The following is a 27,416-nucleotide window of genomic DNA, read 5'->3' on the forward strand; positions in this document are numbered from 1 at the left end:
TCCTTTTTAAATGTTTTTAAGTTGGATTGCATTCTAAGTTCCAATGGGATTGAGTTCCATAATTTAGGGAAGGCGATGGAGAATGCTCTTTCATGGGTTGTTGATAGTTGAGCTGATTGAACAGGGGGAATTCTCAGAAAGCCCTTGTTGTTTGAACGTAGGTTTCATTGAGTCATGTGAGGAATGAGATTAATAATTGACCAGTTTGGTTGATCTATATGTATTAATTTGTGTGAGAAGTTCAGGGTTTTATATTCTATGCGGTAGGGAAATAAGGGTGGGAGTAATGTGTTCATGTTTTTTAACGCCTGTTAGGATTCTCGCCGCTGCATTTTGTAGTATTTGGAGCGGTCTGATGCTAGAAGCTGGTAATCCAAATAATAGGGAGTTGCAATAGTCAATGTTAGAGAAAATGAGAAGTTGAAGTACAGATCTGAAGTCAACTGTAGTAAGAAAAGGTTTTAGGTTAATAGTTTGTGATATCCATCTTTGATTTTGGTTGTGATGTGGTGTTTTAAAGATAGTTCGTTGTCTATGATCACTCCTAGGTTGCGTGTATGGGTAACTGGGGAGATTGGTTCCTTATGGTTCTCGAGCAAGAGGGGAGGTGGTAGAGATGGGCTGGGTTTCCGATCCATAATGATTATTTCAGTTTTTTCAATGTTTATTATGAGTTTCAAGCGGCTTAGCAGATGTTTAATTGTGGATAGGTATGTGGCAGTTTTCTTGTAAGTTTCGTCTAGTGAATTTTGAATAGGAATTAAAATTTGTATGTCATCGGCATAGAGGAAGTGGGTCAAGTCTAATTCTTTTATGAGATGGCATAGAGGCAAAAGATATATATTGAAGAGTGTTGCAGAAAGTGCTGAACCCTGAGGCACTCCAGTTGAAGATTAATTTTTTTTGATAAGGTGTTATTTATCCTATCCCGTGTCGGCAGGGAAACTGATTGATTCAAGTGAACATCTGAGATCACCTTTGGCAAAATAAATGGAATAGTTCACAGCTGACTGCCCCTGGAGTCTCTCACAGGAATGGTTTCCGGTAAGGCAGAGACAGCATTTTGGAAACTCTATGCACAGAACACCGTCCTCAAAGTAAGTAATGTCAAAGAGGAGCTGCGCAGTGGTCGAAACACTGGAGGCTCATATCCGTTGTGAGTACTAGTCAGTCCAGTATTCGTAAGGGAATGCCCTTCCTTAGATGACCTGCTTGCATCCAATACTGCAGTTGGATGCTGATCTCCACCGGTAACTGAAGTCATATCGACTAGTCCTGAGACTGTGGATGCCAGCATGCAAGAAGGGTGCACTGAAGAGGATGCATATACACCCTTGCCCATGGAACCACTTCTAGAGTGGCTGCCATGAACGTGAGTACCTGTAGATAAGACCACACCATCAGGCGTATTGTTTCTGTCAATAGTTACACCTGTGCCATCAGTTTTTGAGTGCGGATTTCCAGCACAAAACATGATGCTTTACACAAAGAAACTAAAATGGGATTCTTCTTTGGCTCAGTCATGGAATCAGCACACGGCACCCCCAGCATTTTCATATCTGGGAGATCAGAGCCGATGAATTGCTATGAAAGAAACATAAGAACATAAGAAATTGCCATGCTGGGTCAGACCAAGGGTCCATCAAGCCCAACATCCTGTTTCTAACAGAGGCCAAACCAGGCCACAAGAACCTGGCAATTACCCAAACACCAAGAAGATCCCATGCTATTGATGCAATTAAAGCAGTGTCTATTCCCTAAGCAAACTTGATTAATAGCTGTAAATGGACTTCTCCTCCAAGAATTTATCCAAACCTTTTTTGAACCCAGCTACACTAACTGCACTAACCACATCCTCTAGCAACAAATTCCAGAGCTCTATTGTGCGTTGAGTGAAAAATAATTTTCTCCGATTAGTCTTAAATGTGCTACTTGCTAACTTCATGGAATGCCCCCTAGTCCTTCTATTATTTGAAAGTGTAAATAACCGATTCACATCTACTCATTCAAGACCTCTCATGATCTTAAAGACCTCTATCATATCCCCCCTCAGCTGTCTCTTCTCCAAGCTGAACAGCTCTAACCTCTTCAGCCTTTCCTCATAAGGGAGTTGTTCCATCCCCTTTATCATTTTGGTTGCCCTTCTCTGTACCTTCTCCATCGCAACTATATCTTTTTTGAGATGCGGCGACCAGAATTGTACACAGTATTCAAGGTGCGGTCTCACCATGGAGCGATATAGAGGCATTATGACATTTTCTGTTTCATTAACCATTTCCTTCCTAATAATTCCTAACATTCTGTTTGCTTTTTTGATTGCTGCAGCACACTGAGCCGATGATTTTAAAGTATTATCCACTATGATGCCTAGATCTTTTTCCTGGGTGGTAGCTCCCAATATGGAACCCAACATCATGTAACTACAGCAAGGGTTATTTTTCCCTATATGCAACACCTTGCACTTGTCCACATTAAATTTCATCTGCCAGGCTGGAGACCAGACTACTGGGTCCCCTTCCAGGACCGGAACATCTCCCTGCCCCAGCCGGACGTGAGTGAGTGGGAGGAGCCGCGAGAATAAAATCGCCGCGGTGGTGTTTGTGGAGAGCTGGAGACCAGATTGCTGGGTCCCCTTCCAGGATCGGAACATCTCCCTGCCCCAGCTGGATGTGAGTGAGTGGGAGGAGCCGTGAGAATAAAATCGCCGCGGCGGCGTTTGTGGAGAGCTGGAGACCAGACTGCTGGGTCCCCTTCCAGGACCGGAACATCTCCCTGCCCCAGCCGGACGTGAGTGAGCGGGAGGAGCTGCGACAATAAAATCGCCGCGGCAGCGGCGCACCATCACCGCCGGCGCACCACCAAAGCCGTGCGCACGGCTTTGTCCGGCTTAGTTCGGATTAGTACAGACTGGGAGGAGGAAACCCTACGTGCTGGACTCCAAAACTGAGACCTTGAGGAAAAGAAACAGGTACCAATTTAAAACTTTTCTGACTCTTGTTTCTAAGTATTTCCTATAAAAGAATTTTCGTGCAATGCCAGCCAAAAGAAAAGGGAAGGTAAGGGTTTTTCCCTCAGAACCCTTGCCCCCCCTTTTACAACTAGAGATAGATCATTTTATGACACAGTTGGGAAAGGAGGGTCCCGGTGAATCCTTTGGAGGCCCCTTGGAAGGAGAACGAGTGGCTTCCCAGGAAGAGGCTTCCCTCAGTCCTGATCACCGTCCGCCTCCACTCCAGCGTGGAACAGACGGAGAAGCTGCAACTTTGCCCACCGAAGTGGTGGAGCAAAAGATAGCATCTGAGGGAGCAAGCCCTGTACTGGAATCGGGAGTGAGAGGAGTTGAGGAGTTATCTCCTACAACAGAGGAGGCCTCAACATATGCTGTAGGCCTGCAACAAAGATCTCCTCACCCCAGAATACCCGTGGATGAACAGCCATTAACAACCAGGCCTGAGACGGTCACATTGGGAGCTATCTGGGACCTGGTGAGTGGCCTGAATGCTAGAGTGAATAGGCTAGAAGGAAAAATCGATTCAGTGTCCTCTAATTTACAACAACAGGTTTTTGGTATTCAGAGACAAGTAATTGGACTTACTACTAGAGTGGAAGATGCTGAGAGGAATATAAGTTCGGTAAAATCAGTAAGTAGTATGATGATTAGAGATCATTTGGCTTGTTCAAAGTGAATAGAATTGCTTGAAAATAATGTCAGACATCTAAATATAAGGATTGTAAACTTTCCGAAAATTGTAGGTGAAACTGTTTTTGTTTCCTTGAAGAGATTTCTGATTGATATACTTGGTTTCCCTGATAATGATTTACCTTCTGTAAATTCTTGTTTCTTTGTAAAAAGAAGATCTTCAGAACCGGTGGTATCTATTCCAGAAAACCTAACTGGCTTTCTGGAAGATTCCAACCTACAGGTAATTGTTAGAAATACTTTGATGGTTTCACTCATAACTACAGCTGATATTAGCAAATTAATGAAGGTTTACTTTCAAAAATTTCCTGTATCATATATGGGACAAGATATAAAAATTTTCCCAGATCTCGCACCAATCACTCGTAGTAAAAGACGAGAATTTCTGGTATTAAGGCCTAGAGTCACAGCTTTAGGATTTTCTTTTGTCTTGAGATATCCATGTTGATGTATAATTAAAAGAGGAAACAAATCTTTTGTTTTCACTCAGGTTGAACAATTAAGCCAATTCATAGTGGCTAGAGAGCCGTCACCTCTTCCCCAGTGACATCCTAAGGTGTAAGGCATGAGCAATTGAAACTGTGTAGTAGTACCTATCCTATTAATGTATTTTTCTGATCTGTTTTCTCCATCAATCCTGTTCAAGAGATCTCAGATGTCTGTATAAATACTCCTATGAAAAATTTAATTTAATTCAGATAATGATGTTATTTCAACATTTAGTTATTTCCTTATTGGTTAAGTGTTTCTTTTGTCTTTACTCTTTGTTGAAATAAGGAAATTACATTTCAATGTTATTTGAATGTAAATTACAAATGTGTTAAAGAAAAATTTATGAAAAATAAAAATTAAAAAAAAAAAAAATTCATCTGCCATTTGTATGCCCAATCTTCCAGTCTTGCAAGGTCCTCCTGTAATGTATCACAATCCGCTTGTGATTTAACTACTCTGAATAATTTTGTATCATCTGCAAATTTGATAACCTCACTCGTCGAATTCCTTTCCAGATCATATATATATATATATTGAAAAGCACCAGTCCAAGTACAGATCTCTGAGGCACTCCACTGTTTACCCTTTTCCACTGAGAAAATTGACCATTTAATCCTACTCACTGTTTCCTGTCTTTTAACCAGTTTGTAATCCACGAAAGGACATCACCTCCTATCCAATGACTTTTTAGTTTTCTTAGAAGCCTCTCATGAGGGACTTTGTCAAATGCCTTCTGAAAATCCAAATACACTACATCTACCGGTTCACCTTTATCCACATGTTTATTAACCCCTTCAAAAAAATGAATCAGATTTGTTAGGCAAGACTTCCCTTGGGTAAATCCATGTTGACTGTGTTCCATTAAAGCATGCCTTTCTATATGCTCTACAATTTTGATCTTGAGAATAGTTTCCACTATTTTTCCCGGCACTGAAGTCAGGCTCACTGGTCTATAGTGACCCGGATCACCCCTGGAGCCTTTTTTAAATATTGGGGTTACATTGGCCACCCTCCAGTCTTCAGGTACAATGGATGATTTTAATGATAGGTTATAAATTTTAACTAATAGATCAGAAATTTCATTTTTGAGTTCCTTCTGTACCCTAGGATACATACCATCCGGTCCAGGTGATTTGCTACTCTTTAGTTTGTCAATCTTGCCTACTACATCTTCCAGGTTCACAGTGATTTCGTTCAGTTCGTCTGACTCATCACCCCTGAAAACCATCTCCGGAACTAGTATCTCCCCAACATCCTCTTTAGTAAACACGGAAGAAAATAATTCATTTAGTCTTTCTGCAATGGCTTTATCTTCCCTTAGAGCCCCTTTAACCCCTTGGTCATCTAATGGTCCAACCGACTCCCTCACAGGTTTCTTGCTTCGGATATCTTTTAAAAGTTTTTATTATGAGTTTTTGCCTCTATGGCCAACTTCATTTCAAATTATCTCTTTGCCTGTCTTATCAATGTTTTACACTTAACTTGAGAATGCTTATGTTTTATCCTGTTTTCTTCAGATGTTTTTTTGGCTAAAATAACCTCTTTCACCTCACCTTTTAACCATGACTGTAATCGTTTTGCCTTCCTTCCACCTTTCTTAATGTGTGGAATACATATGGACTGTGCCTCTAGGATTGTATTTTTAAACAATGTCCTTGCCTGTTGAACACTTTTAACCTTTGCAGCTGCACCTTTCAGTTTTTTTCTAACTGTTTTCCTCATTTTATCAAAAGTTTCCCTTTTGAATGTTTAGTGTTAGAGCTGCAGATTTATTTACTGTCCCCCTTCCAGTTATTAGTTTAAATTTGATCATGTTATGATCACTGTTGCCTAGTGGCCCCACCACCTTTACCTCTCTCACCTTAGTGTTCCACTAAGAATTAAATTTAAAATAGCTCCCTCTCTTGTTGGTTCCTGAACCAATTGCTCCATGAAGCAGTCATTTATTACATCCAGGAACTTTGTCTCTAGCAAGTCCTGATGTTACATTTACCCAGTCAATATTGGGATAATTGAAATCTCCCATTAATATTCCATTAATAACGCAACATTCTTCTATATGGCTCCAGCCCCAGAGGAATTTCCCCATCCTCCCAGGAGTAAGGATTGCCTTAATCATCCATGCCATCTGGATCCATATCAGTGTGACCTGTAGCAGGCCTAGACTACTCCAATGCTTACCCATGGCACCAGGCGTGCGGGCATCCACAGTCTGCGATCCTGAACTCTTAGATGTTTAGGTTTGTTTTTTTTAATATATATATTCTACTTTTCACAGCACTTCAAAGTGGATTACTTTCAGGTACTTCCTTATCCCCGGAGGGCATACAATCTAAGCTTGACCCTGAGGCAATACTGGGTAAAGTGACTTGCCCAAGGTCACAAGGAGTGACAGTAGGACTTGAACCCTGGTCTCTTGGTTTGTAGCCCGCTGCTCTTATCACTAGGTTACTCCTCCGGCTGCCTGAAGAAAGGACTGCAGCCTTTGAAAAAAATCCACTCAAGAAAGGGCAGAAGGATCTATATCAAAACCAGGAGGCATCAGTCCTGCGCCCACTGAGTTGCCTTCCCCTGCTGACGAACCAGTTCAGGGAGCTCAAAAACCAGGTAAAACCTCTGACAGGTCCCTCTCCAGTCCCATTCCTACATCATGCTGGGAAGGGCTGGGCTCAACAAAATCAGCTAGAGAAAACTCTCCCTGAGCCTCTAAGCAGTGCTGACACAAGTTAGAGGGGATGCCAGGTTGAGATGCCCAAATATGGCAAGCAGCAAAAAGGGTAAGGCCCTTAGACGTCTTTGCTACTGGTGCCATGGATAAACAAATACTAGCAGCACGCTTCCAAAGACGTCTAACAATTGTGTGCCCAACTGTGTGCGTCCACACAAGCAAGCCTGGATAGGGTGCCCAAGTCCATTAAGCACACATTATGGATGCCCAAAATGTAGGCATCCAATATGCGGTCCAAGTAGGCACCCACCTGAGTGCACACCCAGGTGCGCAAGTATGAACTGTCAAACACTGTTTCGCGGCAGACTTGCACATAGAAAAGTGCACGAATGCTGCCACGGCTTACCATGTGGCATCTAAGCAAAGCCTTACAGTGGGGCCTTGGTGGGTTGAGCAGCCAAAAGGCTGCTCAACCCACCAAGCTGCCATGTCTCTCCAATCTCTCTTGGAGGTGGGAATGGATGTTGGATCTCCGCACCGAAGCTTGGAGACCAGAAGAGGAATGGAATCCCTAAAATGATCTCCCTTCTTTTTTTTTTATTTACTCTTTACCTGAGCTCAGCTAGTCCTGGCTGAGTATAGAGTCGGTCTCCGGCTGTGGAGGGAGAGAGGGCAAAGACCTTCACTGCCACGTTCTGCTTCCTGCACACACTAGCCTCTCAGCTGTTTCTCTCTCTTCAGCTAAGTCCATGCCAGAAACCAGCTAATGGGCTGAGGTACTCTACTGAGGGAGGGATCCACATATATCGCATCAGGAAAACTCGACTGAGGGCGGAACCATAAGGTATCACCACATGAGAGCGGGGTGAATTAATTTCCTTCTTCTTTTCTCCTTCTAAATTTTATTTAAGCAATCCTCAGTAGGGATATGCTCGTCCACCATCCGCTGGAGACTGAGAATACCGGTGAGCTGATGTCAGTGCAGGGATATATATATATATATATACCATGACATCAGGTTTGCTCCATCTTCATCTGCTGGTAGACGTGCATAACCCACTTTTCATGGATTAACCTGTCTGAATGCTAAGAAATAAACTTTTTATCCCATGTTATTAAACGCTATCAACAGGGCCATGCGACAACTTGAAACTGTCCAGAACCTCTTTGCACAACCATCAAAATTTGCTCAACCCAGGCAATCTGCGTTCAAGGTCTTTAATAGCGTTTGTGCACTTTCTGCCATCTCGTTTATTGAGACCTTATTAGCTAGTGTTACCTTTAGTTTTGCTGCATATTGTAACACAAAAGGAATATGCTTTTCTACCAACTTGGCACAGATAGGCACAAAGGCTCTCTGCTGAGTTATCACCTTTGCAGAATAATCTTCAAAATAAGTATATGACCGCTTTTATAAGCTATATTCCTATTTTTCCTGTAAGTCTGGAGAATTGCTACTTTATGAGCCGAATTCAGAAATTTTGCTGTTACTGGCTGTGGTTTATCCCAGATTGCTGACTTGATTCTCAGGCACTGCACCTGCTCAATCATTACCTCTCCAATTTTACCTTGCAGGCCAAATACGGTAGCCATGTCTCTAACAACTCCACCAGGTTGACTTCATGAATCGTTTCTGGAAAACCAGTAAAACGAAGGTTCTCTCGCCACAAATGGTTTTTTAGGTTTTCTAATTTTGCTGCCTGCTTTGCATGTTAGTTTTCCAAAGGCACAAGATGTGTTTCTAGCACACATGCTTGATCGTCAATTGCTGAGATCTGAGTTTTTACTTCTTGTACTGTCCTTTGGGAATCTGCTAATGGATTGTTATCTCATCAGATTTCTCATATTTTTTTCAAATTTATAGGGTCATTCATCAAAATGCATTATGGCGTTAACACATCCGATAACGTGTTAATGTGTGCGATAAGAACAGTAACGCACAGTACAAATGCAAATTTTTGAGAGGGAAGGGATCAGGGAGGGGTTTGGGTGAGATTTAGGGAAATGAGGGGCAATATCACCCTGTGCGATAGCATAACGCATCTATTGCACGGTTTTAACGCTGGAAATAACTACACCTTTTTTCCAGGCGTTAGGCTGTGCGATATACCCAAAATGGCAATAACACAATTCTCGATACATTTTTTGAATTGCATTTTGGCCATTTCTGAACTTGGGAGGGGAAAGCGGAGAAGGGGAATGGAGTGGAGTAGAGAGAGAGAGAGAGCCTTTGGGGAGGGCCTCACAGTGTGCAACTATTTATATCTCTATAGGAAGGCCATCTAAGAGGTCGAGGTGAGGTGTTGGTGGTGCTTTAGGGTTTAGGGGCCAGTTTCTCATGTAGAGTGAGACATACGAACAGCACAGTACATTTTGGTGAAGATTTGACATAATATTCACCAAAGTGTACTGTGCTGTTCGTACGTCTCACTCTACATGAGAAACTGGCCCCTAAACCCTAAAGCACCACCAACACCTCACCTCAACCTCTTAGATGGCCCTCCTATTGAGATATAAATACTCGACTAATATGAAGGCCTTGTATATAGTCTGCTCTCTCTCTCTCTCTCTTTCATCCTCTCCCTCCCTCCAAGGTGTGATAAGTTTACTGTGCCAAGGCAGCTACCACTGCAGTCACTACATCGGTTACCTTTGTGTCTTGCTTCTCTGGTGAGGCTGGAGCACTTTGAGCCATGACCATTTTGTTTTTTGCCAGCTTATCTTTCTCCAGCCCTTTTTGCTGTTGTTTCGATGCCATATGGGTGGTGTTTTCAGCTTTCCAATGTATCAGCCCTCTGCTAAAGCGTAATGAAGCCTGTAATATCAAAAAATAAAGTGAAAGTTCTAATAAAAACCATCGCTGAATTACGTATCTGGGAGGTGGGGATCTGGAGCACCACAGGAACACATCCTACTCTTCCATCACATCATATGGTCACTGTCTAAAATTTTTTTTAAAAACAGCTAAAGTAATAGTTTTCACCACATCCTCTGGCAACAAATTCACTTTGCACTTGTGTACATTAAATTTCATTTGCATTTACATGCTCAGACTCCCAATTTTGCAATGTCCTCTTGCAATTTCTCTCAGTCCTCTTGTGATTTAACAACTTTGAAAAATGTGTCATCGGCAAATTTGATCACTTCACTTGTTGTTCCCATTTCCAGATCATTTATAAATATATTAAAATGCAGTGTTCCCAGAACAGATCCTTGGGGCACTTCACTATTCACCTTTCTCCATTGGGAAAATATACCATTTAGCCCTATTCTCTGTTTCTGTTTTTTAGCCAGTTGGCAGTCCACAATAGGACACTGCCCCTTATCCCATGTCTTTTTAATTTCCTAAGAAGTTTCTCATGAGGGACCTTGTCAAATGATTTTTGGGAATTCAGATATAACAACTGGCTCATCCTTATTCACATGTTTATTTATGCCCTCCAAAAAATATATCAAATTTGTGAGGCAAAATTTCCCTTGGCTTAATTCATGTTGGCTTTGTCCCATTAAACTATGCCTATCTGTATGTTCAGCAATTTTGTTCTTTGATAGTTTCTTCCATTTTGTCTGACATAGACTTTAGACTCACTGGTCTGTAGTTTCCTGGATCACCCTTTTTAAAACACCCTTTTTAAATTTGGCATTATATTGGAAAGCCTCCAGTTTTCAGGTATCATAGATGATGTTACTGAGAGTTTACAAATTTCAAATAGGTACGGAATTTCATTTCTTAATTCTTTCAGCACTTCAAGATATATACTATCTGGTCTGGGTGATTTGCTAGACTTTAGTTTGTCAATTTGCCCTAAGTCATCTTTCAGGTTCACTGAGATTTGTTTCAGTTCTTGTGAATCATCACCTTTGATTATCATTTCTGGCATGAGAATATCTCTTACAGCTTCCTCAGTGAATACCGAAGCAAAGAATTTATTTAGTCTCTCTGCTATGGCTTTGACATCCCGAATAGCCCCTTTTAGCCCTTGATCGTCTAAAGGTACAGCTTACTCCCTCCCCATCTTTTTGCCTCAAACGTACCTGAAAAAGTTTTTATTATGACTTTTTGCTTCCATGACCAGCCTCTTTTCAAATTCTCTCTTTGCCTTCTTTATCAATGCTTTACATCTAACTTGTCAGTTCTTATGCTGTTACTTATTTTCTTCTTTCGGAACCCTTTTCCATTTCTTGAAAGGTGTTCTTTTAGCTATTATAGCCTCTCTCACCTCATCTTGTAACCATGCTGGTAGTCATTTAGACTTCCTTCCACCTGATCTGGGCTTCAAAGATGGTGTTTTTAAACAACATCCATTCCTGAACTAAACTCTTAACTTTTGTTGTTGCTCCTTTCAGCTTTTTCCTAATCATTTTCCTCATTTTATCATACTCACCTTTTTGAAAGTTAAATGCCGAAGCAGTATATTTCTTTAGTGTGCTTCCTCTAGTTATTATGTCATATTTGATAATGTTGTGAACATTATTGCTACGTGGCTCCAACATTGTTATCTGTCACATCAAATCCTGTGTTCCATTAAAGACTGTGGGGTAGATTTTTAAAAAATGCACGTTCGCGTACTTTTGTTGGCGCACCAGTCGCAAACAAAAGTACGTTGGATTTTAGTAGATACGCGCTTAGCCGCTAAAATCCAGGATCGGCACGCGCATGGCTGCCGATTTTGGGCAGCCGGCGCCCGCCGAGCCGTGCAGCCTGCCTCCGTTCCCTCCGAGGCCGCTCCGAAATCGGAGCGGCCTCGGAGGGAACTCTCTTTCGCCCTCCCCTCACCTTCCCCTCCCTTCCTCTACCTAACCCACCCCCCTGGCCCTATCTAAACCCCCCCCCTACCTTTGTCCAGGGATTTACGCCTCCCGGAGGGAGATGTAAATCCACGCGCGCCAGCGTGCCGCTGGCGCGCCAAGACGCAACCCGGGGGCGGTTCCGGAGGGCGCGGCCACGCCACCGGACCGCCCCGGGCCGAAACCACGCCCCCGGGCCCGCCCCCAAAACGCCGCGTCGATCGGCCCCGCCCCCCGACACGCCCCCGACAGAAAACCCCGGGACTTACGCGAGTACCGGGGCTCTGCGCGCGCCGGCAGGCCTATGGAAAATAGGCGCACCGGCGCGCAAGGCCCTGCTCACGTAAATCCGGGCGGATTTACGCGAGCAGGGCTTTTAAAATCCGCCCCTAAGTCTAAAATAGTTTCCCCTCTTGTTGGTTCTTGTACCAGCTGCTCCATGAAACAGTCATTTATTAACCTCTCTAGAATGTCCTGATGTACATTCACCCAGTCAGTACTGGGATAATTGAAATCGCCCATTATTATTGTGCTGCTGATTTTGTTAGTTTCCCTAGTTTCTTTTAGCATTTCATTGTCTGTTAGTTCATTCTGACCAGGTGGACATTAATTCACCTCCACTACTATTTTATTCCCCTTTTCACCTAGAATTTCTATCCACAGAGATTCAAGATTGCATTTTGTTTCCTGCAGAACTTTTATCCTGTTTGACTCCATGCTCTCTTTAACATATAGTGCCACCTCTGTTGCGGTCCCGACCGCCTCCTCCATGTTCGCGGTCAGGTCCGCTTACCTCCACTCCGGTCCACTAGAAGACGCGCCGGGGCCCTGGCCCGGTGGGCCGCATGGTTGCGGCTTTCCCACGTGGAGAACGCCGTCCAGGCCGCCAGAAGCTCCGCCCCTCTCTTTGCCTCGCGCGCGAGGAAGGCCCTTATGTGCGCCCAACACCCGAAAGTACGGGACAGCCATCGAGCTGACTTCACACCCCAGGCCTGCATTTAACCAGCATCCAGACTTCTAGTAGACGCCTTGCAACGAGGTTCTTTGAATGCTAGTTGCCTTCCGGACTCTGCTGGTTCCTGGTTCCGTTCCCGTTCTTGCCTCAGAGACTTCTTGATTGTCTTCCTGGTTCTCGACCCCGGCCTGCTTCAGTACTTCGTCTGCCTGCCACCAGCCACGACCCCGGTCTGTTTCAGCACTCTGTCAGCTAGCCGCCAGCCACGACCCCGGTCTGCTTCAGCACTCTGCCAGCTAGCCGCCAGCCACGACCCCGGTCTGCATCAGCACTTTGCCAGCTTGCTGCCAGCTACGACCCCGGTCTGCTTCAGTGTTCTGCCAGCTTGCCGCCAGCCTCGACCTCGGTTTGTTCAGAACTCTGCATACTGGCTGCCGGGCCTGCCCTTGGCCCGCTTCCGAACTTTGTGTGCCTAGTACCTGTGTTGACCCGGTCCGGTCTCAGTACACTATTGGCTAGCGGCCTGCCTGCCCCTGGCCTGCTTCGGAACTGCTGGTTGATCTCTACCTAACCTGGGCCTGCCTCTGCCTTACCCTCTGCGGCCCACCTTCAGCCTAAGTCCCAAGGGCCCGGATCCCTACGGGCTTCTCCCGGGGGGATTCTGGGTCCCGGGTGAAGCCCTGCCAGACCCATAGACTCCGCCTCCCGGTCTGCTTAGGAAGCCTCCTTGCAGCCCGGCCCAAGGGTCCACTGTATCACTACCACAGTAATCACAACAACCTCTCCACCAATTTGATCCATCCTATCATTTTGATACAATTTGTACCCTGGTATCATAGTGTCCCATTGATTATCCTTCCATCAGGTCTCTGAGATGCCAATTATATCTACCTCTTCATATAAGGCTTTACCTCTAACTATTCCATCTTATTTATTAGACATCTAGTATTTGTATACAGACATTTCAAAGTATGTTTTTGTTTGTATTAATAACCTGCTATCAGTTAGCAGGGATAATTTGGATTCTTTCTGCACTTTTCTTAAAGACACCTGGTCCACTTTGGCATTTATTACAACCTCTCTACTGGGATGCCCTGTTTTCCCAGTTCTCTTAGTATCCTTCAAAGATACATCATTGCGAGCCATGCAGTTCAGAGCAACTGTTGGTTTTCCCCCATAATCTAGTTTAAAAGCTGCGCTATCTCCTTTTTAAAGGTAAGTGCCAGCAGCCTGGTTCCACTGTGGTTAAGGTAGAGCCTATTCTTTTGGAAAAGGCTCCCCTTCCCCAAAATGAAGCCCAGTTTTTACCAAACCTAAAACCCTCTTCCTTGCACCATTGTCTCATCTATGCATTGAAACTCTGCGGTCCGGCTCGTGGAATGTGGAGCCTTTCTGAGAATGCTACCCTTGAGGTTCTGGATTTCAGCTTTTTACCTAAAACCCTAAATTTGGCTTCCAGAACCTACTTTCTGCACTTTTCTGTCATTCGTACCCACATATACCAAGACAGCTGACTCCTCCCCAGCACAGACATACCCTGCCAAATACAAAATAAGGGACCACAAATTAAGAAGAGAAACATGCAAATAAAAACTGAACTCGAAATTCGAAGGAATAAGATTCTGCAGTGCAACACTGGAAAAATAAAAACATCATCACTCCCCAACGCTACTGCCTGCTACCCCTATTCCTTTCCTCTCCAGATGCTACTGATCCAAGGCCTGAGCTAGGGCCAAATGTGCTTCCTCCTCTCACTCCAGAAGATCCTCCACCCTCTGCCCAACACCTGACTGCCTCTCCTCATCTCTTCTGACAAGCCACCTACTCTCACCATCTCCATGCCACCTACCCTTTACCAACCACCCCATTCTGTTTGCCACCCTTTCTCTGCCCATGATGCACCTGTGCCCCCCTCTCCTCACCTCTCCATCATACCGCAACCCCCTCCCTTTGCTCACTTCCCACATCCCCCTGAGTTCATTCTCCCTCTTCCCTATGAGTTTCAATCTCTTTCCTCATCTTCTTCTCTTTCTATTTTCCCCTGACCCTCTCCTTATTCCCCCATCTCTTCCCATGCATGTCCCTAAGCTCCTTTTCCTCCCTGCCATCCCCAGCTCCTTCCCTCTGCCTACCTAGCCATTTCTCTCCCTTCCCGTCATGCCCAAGAGAGAAACTACAGTATATTAAGCAGAGATATCAAGTAGTTGAATAATGCAAATAAACATCACTAATTTTTTGGTTAAATTTATAATGGGAATCAATGACCAGCACCATGTCAAAAATATGAAAACAGGGAAAACTTATTGAAACACCCTCCTATGTTGTCTTGACAAAGTGCTGGGCCACCAATGGGCATTTATAGGCTTGATAGTGTGGCTGAGCCATTTTATACTATATTGGAATAAAAACAATTATGTCATGACATAATTATCATCATCCGTCTCCAGGATTGGTGGACAAGATTCCAAAAAATGTGTAGTATTGAATTAGTGGAGTTTTTCTATCATTGCAGCTGTTCTTTCATGAAGAGGCAATGGCTCTATACAGAGTAAGCTGCCTCTGCTTGCAGCATTCTCCTGCGTTCATTGTGCAACTTTGTCTGCCCAAGAAATTGGTGCCAGAGCTGTGCAGGCTCTCCTTTTGAGTCCCTTCCCTTCTATTACTCAATTAGACATTACAGTGTCTGGTTATAACAGTAACCGGACTCTTGTACAAAAAGGGGGAAAATGGGACTATCTGGTCCAAAACCGGACAGTTGACAACCCTCATCCAGGAGCTGGCCAGGTGGAGGAACAAAATGGGGGTTGTATCATTTTATATTGTTGGATGTTAGATTTATTATACTCTCACTTCTGGAAATTTTTTATATCGGACCACACTTAGAGTATTTTGGTGTTTTAAGCATGTAACAAATAAATAAATAAAAATATTCATAAGCAATATGGATAGAAAAAAATGGATAAGCCTGCTACAATTCCTCCCATAGCTGGAGCCACGGGAGGCCCCTCACCTTTCTCTGGAGGCTGCTCCGAAGCCGGGGCCTCTCCTGAACTGGCTTTCCAGATTTTGCTCCATGGCCTAGAAGGCCTTCGATGTCATCGGGGCCTGCCTGAGGCCTGCTCCAGTCTCAGCTTGGAATTTCTGGTTTGGGCCCCACCCTTCTCTCTAAGGGGTCGGCCCACAGCTTCTCTCTATACTTAAAGGGCCAGCAAGGTGTGGCCCATCGGAACTCTTCCCAGGGAGTTGCCTGCTTTCTGGCCTATAAAAGGGCTTCACTTTCGGTTCTGTCTTGCCTTGCATCGGAGTTTCCTGCTCCTGGAAGTCTTGCCTTCCAGCACTCAGTCAGGTCCATGTTCTTCGTTGGAGCTCCATGTCCTGTGTTACCTGTTCCCGATGTCCATGTTCCAGTTCCGTTCCTGATGTCCGTGATCCTGTCCTGATGCCCGCTATCCTTGGTTCCTCATCGCCATCCTTCATGTCCGCAGCTCAAGCCTCCAGAGGGACCCTCCTGCCTGAAGCCAAGTCCCGTCTTGGTCCTGTATCCTTGCCTGAAGCCAAGTTCCGTCTTGGTCCTGTGTCTTGACCTCTGTCTCGCCCTCGGATACTTGAGCTTGCTCCGTCCATGCCTAAGACGTTGTTCGAACCTGCTCCGTCCTAGCTTAGACCGCGACCAGCCACTGGCGACTGTGTAGGGCGCACCCCAGTGCAGGCCTCTTCAGTATCTTCACCATGTTCCAGCTTCAGCTATTCCACACCTCATCTGGAGCCTGCTTCGCATTCAAGCGTGGGACCATGACCAGCCCATTGGGTCCGCCCGTTTACGGTGGGCTATGTAGGGCACGCTGTGTGGCAGCCTCAACCCAGTACTTCGCTTGCTTCTGAATCATTGCCTGAATTCTTTGAATACCTTGAACCTTGCCTCGTTTGAGTCCTTGTCTTCAGTGCCTTGTTCCTGTGTCTTCTTTTCCAGTGCCTTGTCCAGCCTGCTGCTTCTTGCCATTCCAGCGGCAGGTCCGAAAGGGCCGGAAACAGTTGGAGGACTGTTCATTACCAACATCATGATTGGTTCCAGAAGCATGCAGGTCTGGCAGAGGGTTGGACTGTCAGCTTCCACCCAAGCTGGGACGTGCCTCGCCTACCCTCGGTGCCTTGGATTCGTCTGGGACTGTGCCAAGGCTCAAGGGCACACAATCCCCTCGAGTGGGATCACTCCCTCAGCGCTCCCATAACAAAGCCTGCTGATCTTTTTCAGCCATTACCTACTATGTTAGTGTGATATTCTGAAAACCTGACTGGTGGGTGATCCTTAAGGACCAGGTGGAGAATTACTGGGCTAAAAAAGTCAACAGGTCTGAAAAACTCTATCCAAGCTGATTTTCATTCTCGTCCTTGCTGGCTGATCACTAGCAGCATTGTACATATTTTTTTTTTGTTTTTTTTAAATAAAATTCCTTAGAATTGTTTTGTAAACTTATTTGGAACTATTTTAAAATATTTATCAACTCTTATTAAACACATTTATCAGAGGTTGTAACTTCATATGTAAAATATGCTGCTTTTTTGTCCCTGGAAGGTTTTCTATTGTTTTGCTTCTTTTTTATTTTATTTTGCACTTTCTAGATTTCCATTTTCAAATAAGAAAAGCGCAGAAATATAAATATGTCATTGGTATTTGAGTAGCATGCCGCATCCCCCTTAAATCCAGATGCTATTATGGCAGCGTGGGCTTATGTTTGGTTCCAAGCCTATCATAACCTTTACACATAATGCGATATTGTCCAAACATCTTATTTTGCTTGGCTCGCCCTGGCTCTGATGGAGCCTGAGGCTGCTGTTCCTCTGCGTTACTGATAATTTTTATCTGATTAACGGACACATTCAGTCGAAATCAGACACAGCCCTTAGGCTGGGTATGGATTTAATTTAAAAAGAATCAAAGGTTTTGCACAGAGAGCTGTTTAATCATCATGTTTATCAGGCAGAGAAAAATTACCAGAAGGACTATAGGGAGAGGGTTATCTTAAGGAGCAGTAGCTTGGGAAATTGATAATAGCTACAAGGTAATTTACTGCTAACTTTTACATTCATTAATATAACATTTCCCGCTAATAATTACAGTGCATGGAATATACTAATTAAATTGAAAGCTTTCTTGCTAATTTTCTTCTTGCTGAGCATGGGGAGGGTTGGATTGGGAAGAGGGGATGTGGAAAATGCAGCTCAAATAAAACCATGTGGGCAAAGGTTTGTGGACACTTTGCACCTTCTCTCTCATAAAAGAGAAGCTTCACCCTTTCTGCTATAAGTATATTTTGCCTACTTTACTTCTTCTTAAAATGTCACTTTACCATGTTAGTTCACTTGAATACTCATAAATAAAGGTCAATAAACCAAAAAAGTAAAAGGTAAATGTTCAAAAATTGAGCGCATAAAAATAGCACTTACGTGTATAGAATAGCATATACATGAGTATATACATGTGAATCAGGGTCCACGAGTAAATTTGCATGTGTAAAAAAAAAAAAGGCGGGCCAGGGGTGTTCCGGGGAAGGGCCAACATTTATGCGAGTAAGTTGCTATTTTCTTAGCAATTTATGCTTGTAAATTTGGCACCTTACTTGCATATGTTTACTTTGGCTCAGTATTTGGAATAAGTGAACATTAACATCTTAAAAGTGAAAAAATAACATAGTGAAGGGTCTGGGTGAAGTGGGGGGACTTCGAGCTGAAGAGCCAAGAGGGTCTTTAAGAGCTGCAGCTAGACTGGGCAAACTGGTAGACTAATTGGTAAAACTGGTTAGTTCATTACTGCAAGCATGTTAGAAAATCACCCAACTTATGCATGTAAAAGCTGACTTATGGAGGGGGGGAGGGGTAAATGTGTTTAAATAATGCATGTATAATCTACTCACTTAGCCCTTTAAAACTTAAAGTAAAAATATTCGGATATATCATTGGCGCACATTTATCCAGCTAAATTCAGACTTATTTGGTTAAGTAGCACTTTTGCCGCTATTTAGACGGACAAATTTGAATTTATGCAGCTAGGTAGTAGCAGGCACTGTGTATCTAAATGTCTGAAAAGTGCTACTTGTCCATCTAGGTAGCACTTTTCGGACTTAGCCGACTAAGTAAGATAGCTGGATATATTAAAAAAAAAAAATGCTACTTAACCAGATAAGTCTTAAAATGCTACTTATTCAGCTAAGCAGATAGCTGGATAAGCAGAGCTTTTAGACTTATCCAGCTACTGATTTAGCTGGATATGTAGCATTTTTTGGACTTATCCAGCTGTCTGACTTAGTTGGATAAGTAGCGTTTTAAGACTTATGTAGCTAAGTAAGGCCCCCCTTTTTATTTATTTTTATTTTTTTAACACTTATCTATATTTCATAGGCATGGATTCACTAAGCCATGATATTTTATCAAAGGACGGGCCCAATATCACAGGGGGGGGGGGGGGGGGGATGGTTCTGCGATAGTTTGCCCCTCCCTAACAAAATATCACAGTAATATTGCTGCATTATTTTGTCTTGAGGAAAAAGCCTGCAAGACAAAAAATAGCTGCTGAAGCCTAGTCAAAGCATGATGGTGGCCCCCAATGCACAGGGCTGTCATCACCTTAAAGGACCCGGTGGCCCAACATGACACCCCCCACAAGTAAAGAAAGGGTCACCAAGGGTCTTATTAGACCAACCCTGGGATTGCCAATAGAGGCGGCCCCACAAAAAAAGAGTAAAACAATAGTTTAAAGGTGCTGTGAAAAAATGAGCCCCTGCCCAGCCAACCTTCTCCTTATTCACTCAAATCCCCCCAACTGAAGGAGAAGGTTTCCTGGCCCCCCCTTTCCATAAAAATAATAGGTCGGTAGTGGTCCCCCCCCCCTCACCTCCCACCCCAACTCTTAAAAAATTCAGTTGGTGGGCTAGTGGCACTTCACCCAGACCCCTCCACACCTCATTATCTAAAAACCATCACTGGTGCTCAGTTTGAGGCTAGGTCCCTGGATACGGAGGGTCCAGTCCCCAGATATTGCCCTGTCACATGAAGGGGGCAAGGTCTGGTCTGTGCCATTTTGGAAAATGACACCTACCTGGGGAGGAGGGGGTGGGGGACCACTACTGGCCTATTATTTATATGGGAAAGGGGGGAGGCCAGCGGTGGGGGGAGATCACTGTTTGTTGGGGGGTTGAATGAATAAGGAGCGGGGTGACTGAGTGGCAGGCGCGAGCAGTTTTGAAAGTTATCTTCCAAGGTGGTAAATTTTTATTGGACTAACTTAGGGGCCGATGCAATACAGTGTGCTCAGCCGAGCGCACTGTATAACCCGCAGTCAGATGCAGGATAATTAGGCGCTAATCCACCCCCTAATGCAATAGGGGGATTTGCGCATAATTAACGCACATCCGACGCAAAGTGAATGAGTTAGTGCTCATCACATGCAAATGCATGTGAATGAGCCTATTACTCATTCACTCCAAATGCAAAAAGATAAATGTGCGTCTCAGATGCACATTTATCGCTCAGATATTAACACCTGCCTGGAGCAGGCGTTAAAAGCTGCGAGTATTGAAAAGAAGTACAGAAAAGCAGAAAAAACTGCTTTTCTGTACTTTTTTTAAAGTAAAAAAAAATAAAATAAAATAACTCAGCAGACCGTCGAGTTATGAAGACCGATAAACTCGGCAGCTGTTTTTATTACTGGCAGACAGGCAGGTTATGAAAACCGAGGTCGAGTTTACCGGCGTCGGTCTTCATAACTGGCAGTCGCGGCAGGTCACATTAGGAAGGAAGTGCTAAGGTCGCGCAAGCAACCTTGCGCCTCCTTCCTAGCGTGACCCCCTAATTTCCATATTGTATGATGCCCTCCTTGCGGGCGCCATGCGTGTGTTAAAAAAGCAGGCACTGAAAAGTCAGTGCCTGCTTTCAGCGCACATAATTTAATCGGCTCCTTAATACATTGCTTGACTAGTTTTCTGGGGCTAATTGTGCTCACCCTTTATCAGTTCTGTTAGTTCAATAAAAAAGTATTGCCTTATTTTATTTTTTTTTTAATTAACCTTTATTTTCTCACCTTTTCCAAGAAAATTCTACTCTCTCCTAATTGGATGAAATCAATTTTTATGGAAAAATATTGAAGAAAAAAGCTGTGATGTCATCAGCAATTTAATAAATGTTACTCTTGGTATGTCCCGCTGTTTTAAGATGGTCACTACAGGTAGGCTTGGCCACTGGGACTCTACGATGTGCCAAAGTGCCTGTCCTTAACAGAAGAGACAATTTGGCTGCAACACAAATTTCTTATGATATACCTATGAATATTATTGTTATTGGTGTTTTTTAATATCTTAATTTAATGTTATCTTAAAAGAAGTTAGGAAAAGCTTCCTCCACATTCTGCAGTGGAATAGTCCAGTTGCTGTTCCCCTGCACTGGTTGCCTCCATGTCATGAGGTGCTGGGCTGGACTTGGGGTTCACCACCTAAGGAGCAGTACAGGATGCCAGGTTAGAACATGGGCTGGTCTTCCACATAGTCAGCCTCCACCCCTGCAGGTTGAGCTCTTGGGTTTTGGGGGCCAGTAGGGCTTGGCTGCCTTGGCAATACATCATTGTGAGTCTGTTTTAGGCAGTACCTCATTGTGAGTCTATTTTAGGCAGTACATCATTGTGAGTCTGTTTGGATAGGCTAAACAAGGTGATTCTTGAGTAAGCTGGACCAGGCAAGGCTAAGGACAACCTGGACCAGGAGAGGCTCCAGACAGACTTGGCCAGGCGAGGCTGTGTAAAGACAAGGACAAGGCCAGAATACACATAGGCTAAGGCAGTACAAAACTCTGACAAGAAAGGGAGTGAAAGCCAGGAACAGGACTGGTAAGGGTATAAAAAGACCTAAGTGAGACAGGGCAGAGAAGGGCAGGACCGGATAAGGACAAAGCAAGGCAACACAGAACAAAAACCATGGAAGCCCAAGGCAGAAGGCCCACAGGCCACTAAGCTATAGACTGAGGGGCCTGGACAGGCCACAAGGCAAGAGGTAGTCCGAGGTAAGCTACAATGCAAGGAACAAGAAGGCCTGGAGGCTGCAAGGCAATGAGCAACAAGGCTCAGAGGCCACAATGCAAGGCAAGGATGAAGAAGGCCTGGAGGCCACAAGGCAGGAGTAACAGTGGCAAGGTCAAGGAGCCAAAGGTAACTCTATGAGAAGGCAAGGATAGAATGCCAGAGCTGGGTTACATGGGGTGGAGTTTGGGTGTGATGCAAGCAGTGAGAGAGAGCTGGGCAAGGCTGGAGGCGAAGCTTGCTGTGGACTCCCGGTGGAGAGGAGGCTGCAAAACAGGCTGAGTCAGGAGACCATCGAGGAGATGGCTCATATAGCTCTGAACAGAGCTCACTGGATGCCTCTGTAGGTGATGATGAGCCTTTCCCTGCAGACATCACAGACTTCCTTCGGATAAGTGATTACATGCCAGGAGACTCCATCAGAATTAAACTGAGAGTACTGCTTCCACCCAGAGAAGAAACTCCTAAAGGTAGTTTTCCTGGGAACAATAAGGTCTCAACCAGGCCATGGCCAAATCTAGGCTCTGGGAGCTAACTTTCTCTTCATATGTCTGCAGTTGCCGGAGATAGCTACTACTGGTGTTTATCAGGACTACACACGGTTTATAGCCCAGAGTAAGGTCATAAAAGAGGTGTGTCCTCTGTTTCTGTCAGCTGTGGAGGAGAGAAATCTATAAGTAATGACTGGTCTAGCAGGAAGATAAGGAATTTGGATTTATATGCACTTTTCAGCTCAAGAGAATTACAGCCTGTGTTAGAAAAATAGCATGATAAGTACATGAAGATTCACTTTTGGGATGGTTGGCCAGTAATCCATTTTCAACTGAACCAGTATAACAGTCACCAAAGAGAAAAGCACAGAAAGCACAATATTACAATAAGGGAGTAAAAAGAGAGTGCAGTTTTAGACTACCAAACATAAAATTAGTTACCAGATAACCAACAAACTAGATGGGTAAGAATATCTTCATAAGACTGATTATACTCTGCATCATAAAAATGGTATAATCTTAAGATTCTTCATGTGGACACCCTAGTTTAAGTACTCACAAGCAAGGCCATGATCTTCATGGAGAGTGGCACGGCCCTGAAAGACTGGCAGATCAGAAAGATAGTCCCCAAACAAGTTTTCTTATGTACCTTATGGCTTGCAATCCTTTATTTGTGCAGATTATGTAGCACAGGTGATCTAGTGCCAGATTCTGCAACTCCCAGAATACATAGAAATAGCCCTACTGAAGTTGGCCATGGCCTTTTTCTATCAGATGATGTTTGACCTGACGAGGTTGGCCTTGCAGCCAGGACATTCCTACAGCTGGGTAACTGCACAGCAGATAAAGCAGCAAAGGCAAGCCTTTATAGGTTTCCCTTTAAGGGAACCTGCTATGTGGAAAAGTCTTGGAGATGCGCAGGTATAGATCAACAAGTAAGCAATATCCATCCCTTCGGGAGCTAGAAGGTCAGAAACAAAGGCCCCGGTGTCAGCAGAAAAATGATACAGTGAATCTTTCCTTTGATAAGTACTAGAAAGTGCCATGGATGAGATAGTATGAAGAGTGCAACCAAATTACAATGGACCAGTATGTCTTGGACATTGAGCAGCAGGGATGCAATCTCAATTCCATGAGGCAAATCCCAAAGGGGTTATTTAGTAGTGGTCTCTCCCTGTATGTCTCCTCTCAAAGAGAAATGGTAAAAGGTATAAGTGGAAGGCGCCGACATCTTTAGGGTTAGGGTGACAGTATCTCCACAAGAGAGGGAGCAGGGCACCTTCTCGATATATTTTGTGGTTTAAAAAAAGAAGGCTCCCTTCATCAGTATTTAATTTGAAGGAGGTTGATGGGAGCTTGATGTATCCCACTCATCGAAGAAAAGCTTTAAAGTTGGTCATGACACAGATGAAGGTAGAAAAGTATTTGGTATCCCTTGGAGTAATGGAGGCACGCTTTCATATTTCCATTTGTAGGTTCAGTATTTTGGGAGAACATTTTCAATTCGAAGCACAACTTTTGGCCTAGCGATAGCACCCATGCTCAGTATGGTGAGGACAGTAGCCCTACACAAAGCAGGGAATTAGGATGCTCCCATAGACTATTGGTGCATAGGAGCCAAGTCAGCACAAGAAGACTGCAAGGCCTCAGGGAGGGTAGTCCACCTCCTAAAAACAAATTTACACAAAGCAACCTGACTCCGTGGACCAAAGTGTAGTCTTGGTTGTTCTGGTTGGTTTTGTCCCCAAATTACCAATACCGACTATAGGCACTGCTAGAAGTAAGGAGGATCATTTGCTAAAAACCAAAATAACCTAATGAATCGGAGCTTACATAAACATTTACAAATTATACCATTTATCAAAATACAATTTTAACTTGTCATTTACAGTGTAAAGATTTTCACTTGACAATAAATCATCTGGAACTCCTCAAACAATGTTGCTATCTTAATTAGAAAATCTGCAATAAAGAAAAGCAATAATTCTAAAATGTATCCAGAGAATCTCCAGGTAAATCTGAAAGATTACTTTGGAAAAGCAAGAAATGATCTCAAGCATACAGACCTGTCTGCAGCCTTCCTTCCTTCAGAGTTTGTGTAGGAAAACGAAAATGAGGCTGGATAGTCTTTGATACGATTGGCATTTAAACCTGCCGGTACAATACAGCTGGACCCTATGCACGTTACGCCATGGCACAAGTGACGTCATCTATGTGTGTAAATCAACTATTGATGTTATGAATATTTTAAATTAACTAATCCATAAAGTTATCTAGTTTATATCTATTGTGGTCCTTTCTTCAGCGTTTCATGTTGAGAAACCAAAATTGAAAGTAGAGCGTATTAGATGTAATTGGTGTTTAACCTTGCTGGTATGGTGCACTGCATCACTTGCACATAGCGCTACAGCGTAAATGATATCATGCGTATCAATAGATAAATTTTTTATGTTGTCATAGTCATCAGAATCAAAGGATTCTGATGACTATGACTATCTACTAAAATCCAGCGTACTTTTGTTTGCGCCTGATGCGCCAACAAAAGTACGCGAAGGCACGCTGTTTGAAAATCTACCCCACAATATATATCAGAAAATGTATACCTAAAAAAAGAAGGAAGGAAGGCTACCGACAGTTCTGTACACTTGAGATTATTTCTTGCTTTATCAGTGTATTCTTTCAAATTTACTTGGAGATACTCTGGATACATTTTAGAACTATTGCTTTTCTTTATTGCAGACTGTTTAATTAAGATAGCAATGTTTTTTGAGGAGTTCCAGATGATTTATTGTCAAGTGAAAATCTTTATGCTATAAATGACAGGTTATAATTATTTTGTTCTGATAAATGGTGTAATTTGTAAATGTTTATGTAAGCTCTGATTCATTTAAGATCTTTAAGATCATGAGAGGTCTTGAACAAGTAGATGTGACTCGGTTATTTGCACTTTCGAATAATAGAAGGACAACGGGGCATTCCATGAAGTTAGCAAGTAGCACATTTAAGACTAATCGGAGAAAATTCTTTTTCACTCAATGCACAATAAAGCTCTGGAATTTGTTGCCAGAGGATGTGGTTAGTGCAGTTAGTGTAGCTGGGTTCAAAAAAGGTTTGGATAAGTTCTTGGAGGAGAAGTCCATTAATTGCTTTTAATCAAGTTGACTTAGGGAATAGCCACTGCTATTAATTGCATCAGTAGCATGGGATCTTCTTAGTGTTTGGGTAATTGCCAGGTTCTTGTGGCCTGGTTTGGCCTCTGTTGGAAACAGGATGCTGGGCTTGATGGACCCTTGGTCTGACCCAGCATGGCAATTTCTTATGTTCTTATTAGGTCAGTGGTTCTCATCCTTTTTTCAGCTGGGACACACTTGACAGATAGTTCTCACATGCGTGACACACTGAACATGTAATCATCATGAGGCTAAATGTAAACATGCACTCTACATCCACAGGAATCACCTCAACCCCCAGCAATGAGTGCAGAGCAGAACTAGGGCATTACCCTGTACAACTCGCCATACAAAATGATATTCTGGTTCTGATGACATCTCAGTAAAATCAAAATAAACTCCCTTTATTACCAGGCACAACAGCCTTCCTTACGAAAAGATAGTAATTTACCACTAATGCATATCCTATTGAGAAAACACAACAAATAAGAGTGATACAAATGCCTACATGCTAGTAAAATACCTCACCACGGTCACACACCCAGAACTGACCTTCACCAAGTACAGAAAAACCACAAATTATAAATATGGAGACAGAAACTGGGATGGAAAACAAAAAAAAAGCCACTCTCCATGCAGTGCAAACCTGGAGAAATGTAATGAGAAAAATAGCACCTAACATAGTCCCAGGATTTGCAAAAATGCACAGAAACTAACCTGCACAAAGTTATACCTGTATTATGGAACTCAAACAGTAACAACCCTATCTATGAAAAGGCAACACTACAAATATTAAACCAGGCCCTAAACACTAATATACTTCCTATTAGGAAAGCAGAGCAAGCCAAGCTGCTATAGAACCCCTCACACAACTAATTGTAAAGCTATAGTAAAAATATTACAAAACAGCTGCTGAACAGAATAACATCCAACAAAAACTCATAAAAATTATTAAAATATGTCCAAATATCAATAAAATATTTCAAAACAGCAGACATCACATAATACCTACTAATTAAAATTGCAGTCAATCAAAAAAAAAAACCCAAAAAAAACCTTAAAAAGCCACCTTTACTTACCCTCTTCAGCAACTCTCCTTCTCCTCTCTCTTCCAGGCCAATAGCACTCACCAGAAGCAGCAAGGGCTGCTGAAGCTCTGTCCTCACAGTCCTCTTCCTTAGCACCCGCAACCAGTCACTTACACACACACACAATTAGACCCCACGACCAGTTTTGGTCTCTCTCTCTCTCTCTCTCTCTTTCTCTCTCTCTTTCTCACACACACACACACACACACCAGTCATCTTCCTGACCAGTCTCTCTCTCTCTCACACACACACTCGTCAACTTTCTGACCAGTCTCTGTCACACACACCAGTCATCTTTCTGACCAGTCTCTCTCACACACACCAGTCATCTTCCTGACCAATCTCTCCCTCAATCACACACATGCTGTCTTATATACAAGCTCTCAATCACATAGACATGCTCTTGCACCCATTCACACCAGCTCTCACCCAGGCACCCATTCATATCCACACACCCAAGCTCTCAGCCAGGCACCCGCACACATCCATAGACACAAGCTCTCACCCAGGCACCCCCCCACAGACACAAGCTCTTCCAGGTACCCATAGGCATCGATTCACACCCACAGATACAAGCTCTCACCCAGGCACTCATTCACACCTCCAGACACAAGCTCTCACCCAGGCACCCATTTACACTCACACACACTAGTTCTCACCGATTCACACCCACAAACACAAGCTCTCACCTAGGCACCCACACACACAAGCTCTTACCCAGGCACCCAATCACACACACACAAGCTCTCACCTAGGCACCCATTCACACCCCCACACACAAGCTCTCACCCAGGCATCCACCCACACAAGCTCTCACCACCAAACCTCTTCTTCCTTCGCTGCAGGGATGGGCTCCAGTTCTGCTGCGGCTTTACTCTGGCGGGCCTTCTTTTTCTCCTCCACGAGGATGGGCTCCTGTGGCGGCTTGGCTTGGTCAGGGTCAGGTTTCCTCTTTTTTGCCACGGAGATGAGCTTCCGTGGTGGACTTGGTGAGGGTCAGGAT

General features: G+C 43.7%; 1 protein-coding gene and 1 long non-coding RNA gene across 5 annotated transcripts in view; one reads left to right on the forward strand and one right to left on the reverse strand.

The window, feature by feature from the left end:
* Positions 1-27,416, forward strand: part of DPH6 (diphthamine biosynthesis 6) — an 844,298-nt gene that overhangs the window by 218,623 nt on the left and 598,259 nt on the right. The gene's annotated exons all lie outside the window — the stretch shown is intronic.
* LOC115090746 overlaps positions 1-27,416 on the reverse strand; it is a 203,125-nt gene that overhangs the window by 3,301 nt on the left and 172,408 nt on the right. For both annotated transcript variants that reach the window (XR_003856493.1, XR_003856492.1), the window contains exon 2: positions 9,511-9,675. This is a non-coding gene — a long non-coding RNA (uncharacterized LOC115090746). The remainder of the gene's footprint in view (positions 1-9,510; positions 9,676-27,416) is intronic.

The sequence above is a fragment of the Rhinatrema bivittatum genome, chromosome 4, assembly GCF_901001135.1.
Source record: "Rhinatrema bivittatum chromosome 4, aRhiBiv1.1, whole genome shotgun sequence".
NCBI classification, from domain to species: Eukaryota; Metazoa; Chordata; class Amphibia; order Gymnophiona; family Rhinatrematidae; genus Rhinatrema; species Rhinatrema bivittatum.